This window comes from Odontesthes bonariensis, chromosome 14 (assembly GCF_027942865.1).
Source record: "Odontesthes bonariensis isolate fOdoBon6 chromosome 14, fOdoBon6.hap1, whole genome shotgun sequence".
Taxonomy (NCBI): domain Eukaryota; kingdom Metazoa; phylum Chordata; class Actinopteri; order Atheriniformes; family Atherinopsidae; genus Odontesthes; species Odontesthes bonariensis.
In genome coordinates, this window is record NC_134519.1 from 24,695,831 (window position 1) to 24,708,484 (window position 12,654).

General features: G+C 40.9%; 1 protein-coding gene across 6 annotated transcripts in view; it reads right to left on the reverse strand.

The window, feature by feature from the left end:
- The window catches only part of map4l (microtubule associated protein 4 like), a 91,703-nt gene extending 85,974 nt beyond the window's left edge, over nucleotides 1–5,729 (reverse strand). For all 6 annotated transcript variants that reach the window (XM_075483733.1, XM_075483736.1, XM_075483732.1 and 3 more), the window contains exon 1: nucleotides 5,598–5,729. The gene's annotated coding sequence lies outside the window, so the exon portion shown is untranslated. The remainder of the gene's footprint in view (nucleotides 1–5,597) is intronic.
- Nucleotides 5,730–12,654: the final 6,925 nt, after the last annotated feature.

Consider the following 12,654-nt stretch of genomic DNA (forward strand, 5'->3'; position numbering starts at 1 on the left):
TCTGCCACTGCTTCCTCTTCTTCTTATGTTGGCTCCCAGGCCAACAGCAGGTACTTCTCCAAACTTGTTAGAGGAACTACGGGAGGTTTCTGCAGTCAGAAAGCAATGTGGGCTTCAGTACCTTACCCACAGATGCTTGACCAACGTCCACATCAGTGGCTTACGATGACAAAGGTTTATTACAATTAAGATCATAACAGAACCCCTATACTCCTACATACTGCATATTAATATGTTACTTTTACAGTGCTTGCATTTGCTTTTTTTTTAAATATTTTATGGAGACAAAAAGCATGTGGGCTTCAGGCTGCTAGCACACAAAGCAGTTGAAAAGTGCATTTAGGACATAGGACTTGTACTTGTCAGAGGGACATTGTCAATATTGGCTGTGATGTAATGTAACCAAAACAACAACAACACAAGGGCATAGCAATGCTTAATAGCTGATAACTTTACAATGTGTTCAGGGTTATGCTCCTACACAAACGTTTGTTTAAATCACTGATTTATTTCATCAGACATGATACATGTTTGTAGCCTCACTGGGGCTACAAATAGCTTCTACTGGATAACTCAGGCCTCACACGATCCTCTAAAGTACTAAATTACGAATCAAAATTACCATTGCTTATTGAACACGCTAACATACTTCCCAAGAATTTTTAAAACTGACTATTGCAACAAGTACCATCCTGTTTTCATCAGCACAGTGGGAGGCTGACCTGACAATCCTCACACACACACACACATACACACACACACAGACAGACAGAGGAAAAGAAAATAATGCAGCTTGAATGCAGAATTAACCCACAGTGTTTTCACTAGAATAGAAAGGGCACCCTTAGTTAGCATTTTCAAACATGTCATTTGAATCATTTTGTACTTCTTCTGCATGTTGATTTTCAGATAATATATCTGAAAAATGAATTTACTACGTTCGATCAAACTGTGACAACAGTAATAATAATTCACATTTTAGACTTTATTAGCAGCTTAGTAAACTGTGAACACTGTGCTTCATCGTGTACTACTGATCATCGGTTACATCTTGTCATTTTTTATGCAGCCATCTTTTCTATTCCTCATTATAGGGCTCTGTAAAATGTTACAATCATGCAAAACACATTAAGTTCACACTATAGTCTTTCTTAATACTACATTAGGTTTTCATTTTTTATGTAACAACAGCAGAAAAGTTCAACCTTATAATCCTACATTTTACAAAGCTCTATCAAGGCTCTGACATTGCCTCTGGGCTCTTCACCACTCTTCTCTCATATCTCGGCTGCACTTCCTCTGCATGGCTGACTTGTGAACTTACTGGAAGACTACTCGTCTTATATATTTCTTACAGTAACAACTGATCGTCACTGACATTGTTATGTACAGTAAAATGACTTATGTAGCCAAAGCTCGACATGCTTCATCACTGACTTGTCTGTGTCATGAGTTGACTGAATAAAAAACTGCAACAAATGATAAAATGGTAAATGGTCGACACCTGTGTTGCTCCTTTTAACATGAGGTACATTCCTCAAAGCAACTTTACATGTTTTCTCGCTCAAAGATTCTCAGACATACACAATAATGGCAGAGCAGCCATGCAAGGTATTTGCTATCAGAAGCAATTTAGGGCTAATTGTGTGGCCCGAGAACACATCAGGGAATGGATGGGCTGGGGATTGAACCTCCAGCTTTGCTCTTAGTTGAGAACCTGCTCTCTTACCCAGCCAAACAGCTACACATTACAATTAACTGAAAATGTTGGATATACCTGGTTGAATGACTGCTTGGCTTCCAGCCTTCTTGGCTGCTGTAATCTGAGGGAGGATTGCCTGTCATTTTACCAATCCCTAAAACAGAAATGATGGCATAACAGAGGTCATGCATAAGAACGTCCCTGATAATCCATCCAGCTTCCATATTCTAGTCTGAGGCATCATCAACTTGTCTCTTTTGCCTTCCATTTCTCCCTAATCAAAAGATCTCAAACATCTGGGATTTGCAGGCATCTGGCAAAGTTAGCTAAACCCCCCCCATCTACTTCCCCACGGTTCCTCAAAAAAGTGTATTTCACTGCACTCAGACATGAGAATATTTCATCCAATTACCCAGAGCAACTGACAAATGGATCACAGGATTCGTTTACTGAACACAAATGTTTTCCACTATACATTTCCAGGACCCAACTTTACTGGTCATCGTAAAAACTGGTCAGAGCTCTTACTTCATAAAGGCCTAATACAACTTTACCACACACAAATCATTGCCATGGTAACACTTGTATATGGTGCTGATTTTTATAGTCCAGTGAGATTCATTAATATTCACTGATGTACACCTAATACTAAACTGAGATTTTGGGACGTCACTGTCTGCTGAGCTCCATGACATGAAGTGCAGTGTGGGATAGTCTACACAATATTATCACTTTTTGCTGGCAGAAGAGGCACACAGGTCGTGGCCCAGGAGAAGGAGCGGTCATCCACAAATCAAACTGTCGGTGGTTTAATCCCCTGGCTCCTCAATCAACATGCTCAAGTGTCACTGGAGAAGATGCTGAACCCTATTTTCCCCCACAATGCATTCATTCCATTCATGTTCGTAGCAATTAATTTGTTCTTTGAATTCTCATCTAGCTTTTCTCCACTTTGGTGCCTCCTACTTAAACTGAGTTTCAGTATATTCTTTGGCAGGGTCATTGAAGGTCAGAGCCCTGATTATTTCTTTGGTTCAGTATTGTACCAAATCTGTAATCCCAAATCCAAGTTACTGCTCTTTCTGAATTTCAATGTTGTCATCGTGCCCTGAGTTCTGACTGTTTGGCTGGCATAAGTAGATGAGTCGCACCTAATGTTCAGGAGACATTATTAGTAGAGTTAGTATAGCTCATTGACGGGGTCTCCGTTAATCAATTATGACGATGTATCTCACAATCTGGCCAACAAATTCCTGAGAAGACTTACAATACTCTCAGCAATGTTATGCAGACAGTTCTGCAAATATCGTAAACAGTGGGGTTGGAGATGCTTTTCCTGCATCATATTTAGTGAAAAACTCTTGTTGTATTGGATAACTTCCATGGCAACACAAACGCATCAGTGACAGGTCAACAGTAGGTCCAATATATTGGGTAGTAAGAAAAGGTTTATATCATTAATCTATTCATTAATTTAAACCACAGTTAGATATGCAAAAAGTGAATGGAGTGTCTCAATATTTTTCTAATAAAACGTGACTCCACAGGAAAGTCTTTTAAGTTGAATGGCCGGAAAAAGAACGGATCTACTTTCTGTTAATACCAAACTCGGAAATCTATGGCTTTATCTTTGGCGTTTCATTGTGCAATGAATAAACATGCGAAGAGTTCTCAGATAAGATCAAATGATGGGGTTTGGTTGTACAGTATAAAGTTTCCATCCATAAAATCATGATTAAGTCAGCACTGTCATATTGCAACGCCTACAATCCCTTTGCTCTACTGCACACTAGGTCGGATATATTTGGATACATGCTGTACAGGTCACAAGGTGTCTTAAGTAATACTTGAAGGACCATTTTGTGAATTATTTAGCTGTCAACCGCAGTCACCGAAGTACAGACAGTTCAGTGGCCAACCATCAGACAACATTTTCAAGCATAGAAAGTCAGTACAGAAACTGTCCAAAACCACTTGTCCTGGTAGATTTGTGCTCTGAGCCACAGGACCCCAAAATAAGAGGTCGTAGTAATCTTTGGGAGAAAAAAACAAAAACAAGTAATAACTCATGAATGTGACTTATTCTGCACCGTCCAAATTAAACAGTGATTCTTCTTAACAATGTTTCGAGACCAAACAGACAGAGCAGAGGATTCTCCTGTCATTAATTTGAGATGGATCAGTTGGCAGTGCTTTGGTCTTTTTCAACAGGAAAACACCAGACAACACTCAACAAAATTCTAAAAACAAACCGCTTCTGTCATTTACTAAGATATCTGGAGGGCAGTCGACCTGAAAACAGCTACTGACCACGCTAACTCAGCATTTATTTGTCTAAAGGTGCTAATTTATGATCCCATTTGTGTTCAGTGTCTCACTAAAGAACTCTGACATGTAACTAAAAGAGGATGGAGCAACTAAAATAATGTTATTGTGACATAATAACACATAACAACGATAAGTTATTCAATATGTCCCAGTAGTGAAATGTTTGTTTCAAACGAGTAACACACCCAAAACAAACCCTTCTATGTTCAGTGCACTATGTTATAAAAATGCTTTTGCCCCTTTTGCTTTGCGAACAATATTTTTTCGGGTTTCTTTGCGCTTATACCTCTGCTGGCAGGACAAAACAAGACATCCGAAAAGACTGAAGAAGAAACCCTGAAAATTCCAAGCCAACTGTTGGTGAAATAGTTTGTTATCATTACTACTAGGAATGAATCGGTGAACGTGATGTTTGAAATTGTTGTCCAGACCCAAAGACCAGATCCACGGTCCTCTTTCCAAAGAGGCCGAGCATGTCTGAATCACATATGAGACTCCAGAATATGCCCACTTTTACATAATAATGCAGCCACGTGCCTGGCCTTCAAAGATATCACTCACACTACAACAATCGCATGCAGGACAGATGATAAGATGGTTGACAACCACGTTCACTTCAAGACTAATATTAAGAGGTTAATTGTCCGATACAATTCCAACAGTGTGTTCACGCTCTGGTGATATTCAGTGATTAATGAGTCAATTGTGCATTTATCATCTTCAAACGCAGACTGAGTTACATATGTGAAACATGCAGGAGGACAGAAGACAAAAACAGCCAATATGTAGGCATACTAATCCACAAAGAAAAAGAGGATGCAGTATGTGTGTCTGTGGCTGTGTCTATGCATCTGTATGGGGGGGGGTTATTGTATAATGGCCGGCTTACACTCTTTAAACCATGAGACTCTTCATATAACTGTTAGAACATCAGAAAAGGCCTTTACATAAGAGGCCCGGGCCTTGACTGTGCAGGGCATGTAACTGTTGGTCTAAAAAGTGCAACATGAACCTCTGTAGAGAACACCAGAAATTATGATCTATAGTTTATTGTAGTCCCACATAGGATTATTTGAAGCCTCTATAGATTCTGCACTAATTACTACAGGGCACTCTGAACCAATGAAGAATTATCAGAGGAACATCTCTGTATTACTACAGCGTGGAGATTTTTCAGCAGGAGGGGTGCACCATCCCGACTGCGGCATCACCACCATAACAAAGAGACATGGATCCACGGACCTCTGCATGAGAAACAGAGAGCCCCCACCCCCCACCCCCCACCCCCACCTCCCTCCTCTCTCCTCCTCACACGCCCACTACCCTCTTCCATTGTGATGGGAAACACTGCGAACAGCAAATGTCTAAACTCCAATCCGACAATTTGATAAGCTAAATATAGGCCTACATCAATACCACTGCAGCGCAAGACCCAAATCACGCTGTAAATATGACACTCATTTATAAAGACACGCGACATGGCGCAGCGCGTAGATCCCCGAAAAGACCCACAATCACGCGATGACACGTCGTAAATGTTATTTAAATTGTTAAATTGGCCACTCACCGTTGGGATGCGTCCCGTTTCTCGCTGAGTGTGTATACGTGTGTACGTGGGTGAGAGAGTCAAAGTGTGTGATGGGGAAATTCTCTCCACCTTTCGCTGCTTGCGGAGAAGACTGGTGCTAGGACACAGACACAGGCCCCGCCCCATTTCAAACGGGCTCAGCCAATCAGGAGCCGGGTGCAAAAAGAACGGAGTCCTCTCAATCTGTGGACAGCAAAGGCTGCTGATGCGTTCAGATACCGCCGTTAAAATGAAATTTAACTATCTATCTACACAAATTATCAAAAAAATAATAATAATTCGAAAACGAACGATTTTGGCTAAAATGACAATAATGAATCTAAAATGCTACAATATCAAAATGGAAGAAAACATAAAATGAAAATGGAGCCGCATATAAACTATCACCAAACTCACTTTTGTGTAATAAATTGAAGATGATACTAAAATCCAACTGCATGCACCAGTGACTGAAGTCCCTACATACTGACCACGTGCGAGACATAAAATTGCTGCCCAAAACAGAGTCTGCATGCAACAGCCTTCTTCATGATAACATACTAGCTGAAAGAAGGTGATGATAGAGGAAGAGCTGTTACAAAATCCTAGGTCGCAGGGAGACAAACATGCTCTGCAGCAACATTTTACACTGAAATCAAAAGGGAATTGGGGTCCCCAGGCCAAACTTCCCCCTAATAATCATCTGGATGTAAGTCTGCATCAGTGTGAGATGCACAGGGCATTTCAGGGGATATTTTTTCATAAAATTTGTGGACCAGCCACAGCTCAAGGGAAATATCCCAAATAAAAACGATAACCTTACACTGTTGCAATTCTTCACCTCTGTCAGTGAAATGAAGAGAAGAAAAAGAGAACGAGGCTGAATAGTTGACTGGATGTCTGTGTATGCTGCTAGCTAGCCAGATGACTTGCTATTGAGGCAGAGGTTTCTATAGGATTATCCAGGATTATGGCTCCCATTTGATTTGGAGTGTTTGTCTATAATCTCTAAAAACATCCCATACCGTGCACCGTGAACAAGCACTAAAAGTGACTCGTCTCCGGGATTCTGTTCATTACGGTTTTCTCTCCCTCTAACTGACAACACACATCTGTATCCATCATCTCTGTATCCATCATCTGTTTCACTGAGTGTGGCTTTTCAAATTTGAAATGGGATTCATCAGCTCTCACTGCTCAGTCTGGGGAAAGACTGAGCAGTGACAAACATAACAACTGCAGAGCCCGGCAGTGTCTGATTCTTCTCTGTGGACACCTGCTGAAGCAGCTCCTCATGACTCACACAGGAGTGCGTGTCTGTGTCTTCGTAAGGTTCAGTGAAGGACTCAGAGATGTTTTCTTTTCATTCACAGACTACATCACAGTCTGTCCTCTCCTCTACTTCCTCTCCCTGCATCTCTCCAGGTCTGATGGGGGATTATGTAATGTTCCTGTCGGCCTAAATCACGTCCCCTTTCCATTTTCTTTTTTTTTTTTTTATTGTTGGTATTATCAGCATCTCTGTTCCCCTCTAACCAACACTCAATCCGTTACACCATCTGCACTCTCGCTGTGACTCAGCTTTTGCTTTAGTTCCCTTCTGTTTCACTTTAACACCTTTTTAACCCCTTGAAATGATTTCCCATAAACCCATTGCGCATGCTTTTTTCTTTCAGGCCAGATGCCAAATGAGTATTGGATCAACATTTATGAGATGTACAAAAAATTATTTTAAAAAATATTGATAAAAAAACAGAGGCTAAATCAGTAATTTACAATTACAGTTTTGTCTTCATGCTTGTAATTTTTTCAGGTTTGAAAATTCTTTCTTATCCAGACTTTGAGGTCTGACATGGTTATAAAGTCAGACTCGTTTGGGCCCTTTGTCATGGTCTCTCCCCTGACTCCTGGTAACAAGCACTTGTGCTTTCAATTACTCTCACTCTGCTCTGCTTAATTGCTACACCTGCATTCAATCTGCCGTTAACCCCTGTATATAAAGCTCTGGTTTTCAGTTCCACCCTGTCAGACCGTCTGCGAACACGCTCCTGATACCTGTTCCCTGGCAAAAGTACTCTGACTCCAGTTAAACCCACCCGGACCTGCTCTGTAACCCTGCCTGTTCTCCAGTCCTTGGAAACCCGACCTGCCTTTTGCCTGAAACCCTCCCTGATCTCCTGCCCTGGTAATGTTGACCTGCCTTCCGCCTACCTACCACGATTCTGGATTACCCTTGACTGTTACTGCCGCTTTGGTCACCTTTTCTGTTGTGTGTGTGTGTTCCCCCCAGGACTCCCAGCCCCGTGGCGAGTGAGCTCGGACCTACCACCACCTAAACGAGACGCCGCTCAACCACTGGGGGACATACACACACACACAGGCACCTGGACCATAGCACAGTAGATAGCACGCCTGCCAAGCCAGCAACCCGGGTTCGGTACCAGAGTTGGTCCCAACTCCCTTTCCCCTGAAACTCCAATAAACTGTTTAAAACGTGACGCATTTGTGGTCCTCTGGTCCTGACACTCTTTTAATAAATATGCAATAATGTGTATTCAAAAAGTCGTTCTTGTGCTTAGAATACAGAAGGAGTTCAATTTAATTACAGTTGTGAATTTGTTTGCATCTAACTACTGTTTTTTCAAACAATTTTCTCTCATCTTTTAGAAACAAAACATTGATTTTTGGGATGAAGAAAATGATTGAACTTTTCAATTCTGAAAACTCTATACAAAGAGGTTATAGCTTATTCAGCCTTGTTGCATGATACATAGACCCCCAGAGGCGAAAAAAGAAACCAAACGACCTCGGATGCAAAGTTCTTTTAACCCTACAAAAAACTAAGGTTCTGAAAGCGCAGTGTGTGACTAATGTTTACCCGACCAGGAAAAGACTTCACATTTAAACCCTGTGATCCTCAGTAAGCGTGGTGAGAGTCACATTTTTCAGCGTGTCACATAAGTGTCTATTAGAAAAGCTGGGCAGCACTCTCGAAAAACTGAAACTATAATAGATTGATGCAGTATAATAGAGTCCCTTTGGGCTTTGGGTCACTTGTACTATGATTCATTCATTCATTCCTTTTTTTAATTTTTCACACCTTTATCCATTTCAGGATTTCTGGAGCCTGTCTTTGCTGCTATCGGGCAAGAAGCAGAGTGTGCCTTGGTTAGGTTACTGGCCTATCTAATAATGGGCTGTAATACTGATCGATTAAGAAAGTAATATAATTATATGTGCAATTTTTGGTATCCCCCCTGTTTCTAACTTGCCGAAAGCAATGACACAAGCCATAGCTTTCACCACTCTACTCGCTCGAAGGTTGATCTTACTGAATTGGAAAGTCTCTCACTCCCCTTCACATGTCCACTGGGTGCGAGAAGTGCTCTACAACCTCAAGACAGAGAATTTGAGGTTTTCTTGTAGAGGTTCCACCAAGTTATTTCATGCTACATGGGATCCCTTTTTAAGGTATTTTGATTCCTTAGCTCTGTCTGACATTGAGGATATTTAAATATCTGACAAACCTGTAAGTTTAAATTCTCTATGTATTTGTACTTACTTATTTAAACTAATATTCTTAATCATTTTTGTTGGCCTGTGGGTGGGATGGGTGGTCAGGGTGGGTTGGGGGTTAACAGAATTTTTGCGGCCACTGATTGTATTTATACTTTTATTCTGACCCAACAATGTCTGTCTTATGTTTAAAATGTTCAATAAACAAAGTTAAAAAAAAAAAGAAAGTAATGTAATCACGAATACAATTAGTAAAACTGATCTAATGATATACTGTATATGAGGGTATATCTGTCACTAGGAACACTGTTCTACATCGAGCAGTTCTGCTTATAATTCTGCTTTAGTAATACTTTATACTGTAGCAATTGGAGTATTTAGAATTTTTGTTAAGAATATGAACACATATTCCATCGGTGTATAGTGGTCTTCTTTGATGTTTATGGGTCTTTTGCTTATTTGTTCTTGTGGATAAACAGCACTGGTTCTTCTCTTAACTTTCTGCCAAATGTACATGCACCGAACAGACTCCTTCTGTTCGCTAATCCCATTTCACAGCTCGTAAAAGCTCTCCCCAAATATCCAGTTCAGTGTCTGATTTATGGAGATATGAAGCTCTGGAGATAAATGTCCAATAAATTGTAACAAATGTCCAAACTAACCACAGTTTTTATGGTGTGTGTTACTATGGTGTAATTTTAAAGTCAACAGCAGTGGTCACTATTGGAAATATCTGAAGTCTGCTAAATGGGGACAGAATGCAATATTTTACAAAAGCTGTCACATGACACGTTCTAATAGCAATACGACAATAATAAACTGATGGAAAAAGTGAGCAAAAAGTGAAAACTAAAGTAATTAGATAGTAAATTAATAACAGTAACATAATTTTGATAAATGCAATGCTAAAAAAAAAAAGGAAAAGCTCAAACTCCAAATAATCTAATGAGAATCAGACCACAATTTCCATTTAGTTGTCCTCAAATGTTACCACACCTTTGCTGATCCAACAGTAAGTTCAAACTTTGGGATTCAAGATTGTCTTGAGGCATTTATTTAACATTGACAGTGTAGACCATCAGAGAGGTGGGTTTGGCGTGAAACAATGGTCCACTGTCGATGCAGCAGTTGTGGTTTGTTGTAATTTTACAATATTCTGGTAATGCTGTGTTTGTTAAACCAGTGCTGTCAGCAAAATTATGTCTAATTATCAGCAGTATGCTTTGATCAAATCAACTTTTGTGTTAACTTGAAAGCAGCAAAAACATGCTGGTACATGTTCAACTTGATCTGGGCAACTTGCTCACAAGCAGATGAACATTTACACGTCCAATGGCAAGTGGGAATGGAAGTATTCAGATCTTATAGTTAAGTAAAAGTACAGACACCACACTGTACATACACAGGTGAAATAATCCAACAACAGAAATATAAGAAACTAAATACATTTGCAGTAGAAGTTCATACAATGCAGAGAAATTGCCACTGGTACTTATGGTATGGCCACTGGTACTCGTATACTAGACATACACTATATTGTCCAAAGTATTCGCTCATCTGCCTTTACACGCATATGAACTTAACATCCCATTCTTCATCCATAGGTTCAATATGATGTCGGCCCACCCTATACTGCTATAATAGCTTCAACTCTTCTGGGCAAGCTTTCCACAAGGTTTAGGAGTGTGTTTATGGAAATTTTTGATCAATCTTCCAGAAGCACATTTGTGAGGTCAGAAACTGATGTTGGACGAGAAGGCCTGGCTCACAGTTTCCCCCCCAATTCATCCCAAAGGTGTTCTATCCGGCTGAAGTCAGGACTGTGCAGACCAGTCAAGTTCTTCCACACCAAACTCGCTCATCCATGTCTTTATGGACCATGCCACCTTGTCATGTTGGAACAGGAAGGAGCCACCCCCAAACCATTTCTACAAAGTTGGGAACATGAAATTGTCCAAAATCTCTTGGTATGCTGAAGCATAAAGACTTCCTTTCACTGGAACTAAGGGGTCAAACCCAGCTCCTGAAAAACAAAGCCACACCATAAACCCTCCTCCACCAAACTTTACATTTAGTACAATGCAGTCAGACAAGTACCGTTGTCCTGGCAACTGCCAAACCCCTACTCCTCCATCAGATTGCCAGATGGAGAAGCGTGATTCTTCACTCCAGAGAACGCGTCTCCACTGCTCTAGAGTCCAGTGGCGGCGTGCTTTACACCACTGCATCAGACGCTTTGCATTGCGCTCGGTGATGGATGGCTTGGATGCAGCTGCTCGGCCATGGAAACCCATTCCATGAAGCTCTCTGCGCACTGTTCTTGAGCTAATCTGAAGGCCACATGAAGTTTGGAGGTCTGTAGCGACTGACTCTGCAGAAAGTTAGCGACCTCTGCACACTATGCGCCTCAGCATCCGCTGACCCCGCTCTGTCATTTTACGTGGCCTGTCACTTCGTGGCTGAGATGCTGTTGTTCCCAATCGCTTCCACTTTGTTATACCACTGACAGTTGACTGTGGAATATATAGTCACGAGGAAATTTTACGACTCGACTTGTTGTTCAGGTGGCATCCTATCACGGTACCACGCTGGAATTCACCGAGCTCCGGAGACCCATTCTTTCACAAATGTTTGTAGAAGCAGTCTGCATGCCGTGGTGCTTGAATTACATATTACATTATATACATTATTATGCACCTGTGGCCATGGAAGTGATTGGAACACCTGAATTTCTTTATTTGGATGGGTGAGTGAATACTTTTGGCAATATAGTGTATGAATTGCGAACTTGATACTGATGCATCTATGTGCAGCAGCATTTTACTGTTATTTCAGGTTCAGGTGGGGCTAATTTTAGCTCTACTATCAGACCTTGATGATAGATAGGACAGAAAGATGCATTTCTTTACTTAAAATCACAAAGTTTCCCAAAATGACTTTTGTTCAGATGAGAGAAATGTTGAATATTTTGGTTGCAAATCCCAAAGCAGTGTGCGGATGACATAACAGTCAGACTAAGTCAGACGCACCAATCTGTGCGTAATGCTAGATTACTGGTCAGGACAGAAAAAAACAGATTCATGGGGAGAAAAAAAAACAGTGAAATCATGAATCAAGAAGACCTCAAGAAGGGGGGGGGGGTATTTCAATATGACAAACTTAGCACAACAAAAAGCATATAGCTTAAAGTGAGAAGTTGTGATTGCAAGCATGAATATTTGATCTCAGTGAAGTTATGACTTCAAATTATCGAAAAATGATTGGTAGTCATATCTGTTAACCTCCTGACCACAGCGAAAAGTTGTCACGCCGACCTCTGATTGTGGGTGAATGCAGGATTTAGGCCACACAGGCCAGTTGTTTGAAATGATACCACTTGTCTTGTTAGCCTGCGCCAATCCCAAGGAGTTTGACTCTTTAACCATCTGATGACCTAAATAGGAGGTTGTAAAGGGGGATTTGGGACAAGGCTGCACAGGGGGTGTCTGGGTCTTAGGGGTTAGAAAAAAGATGTGTGGGGAAATAAAGATAGCAAAACATG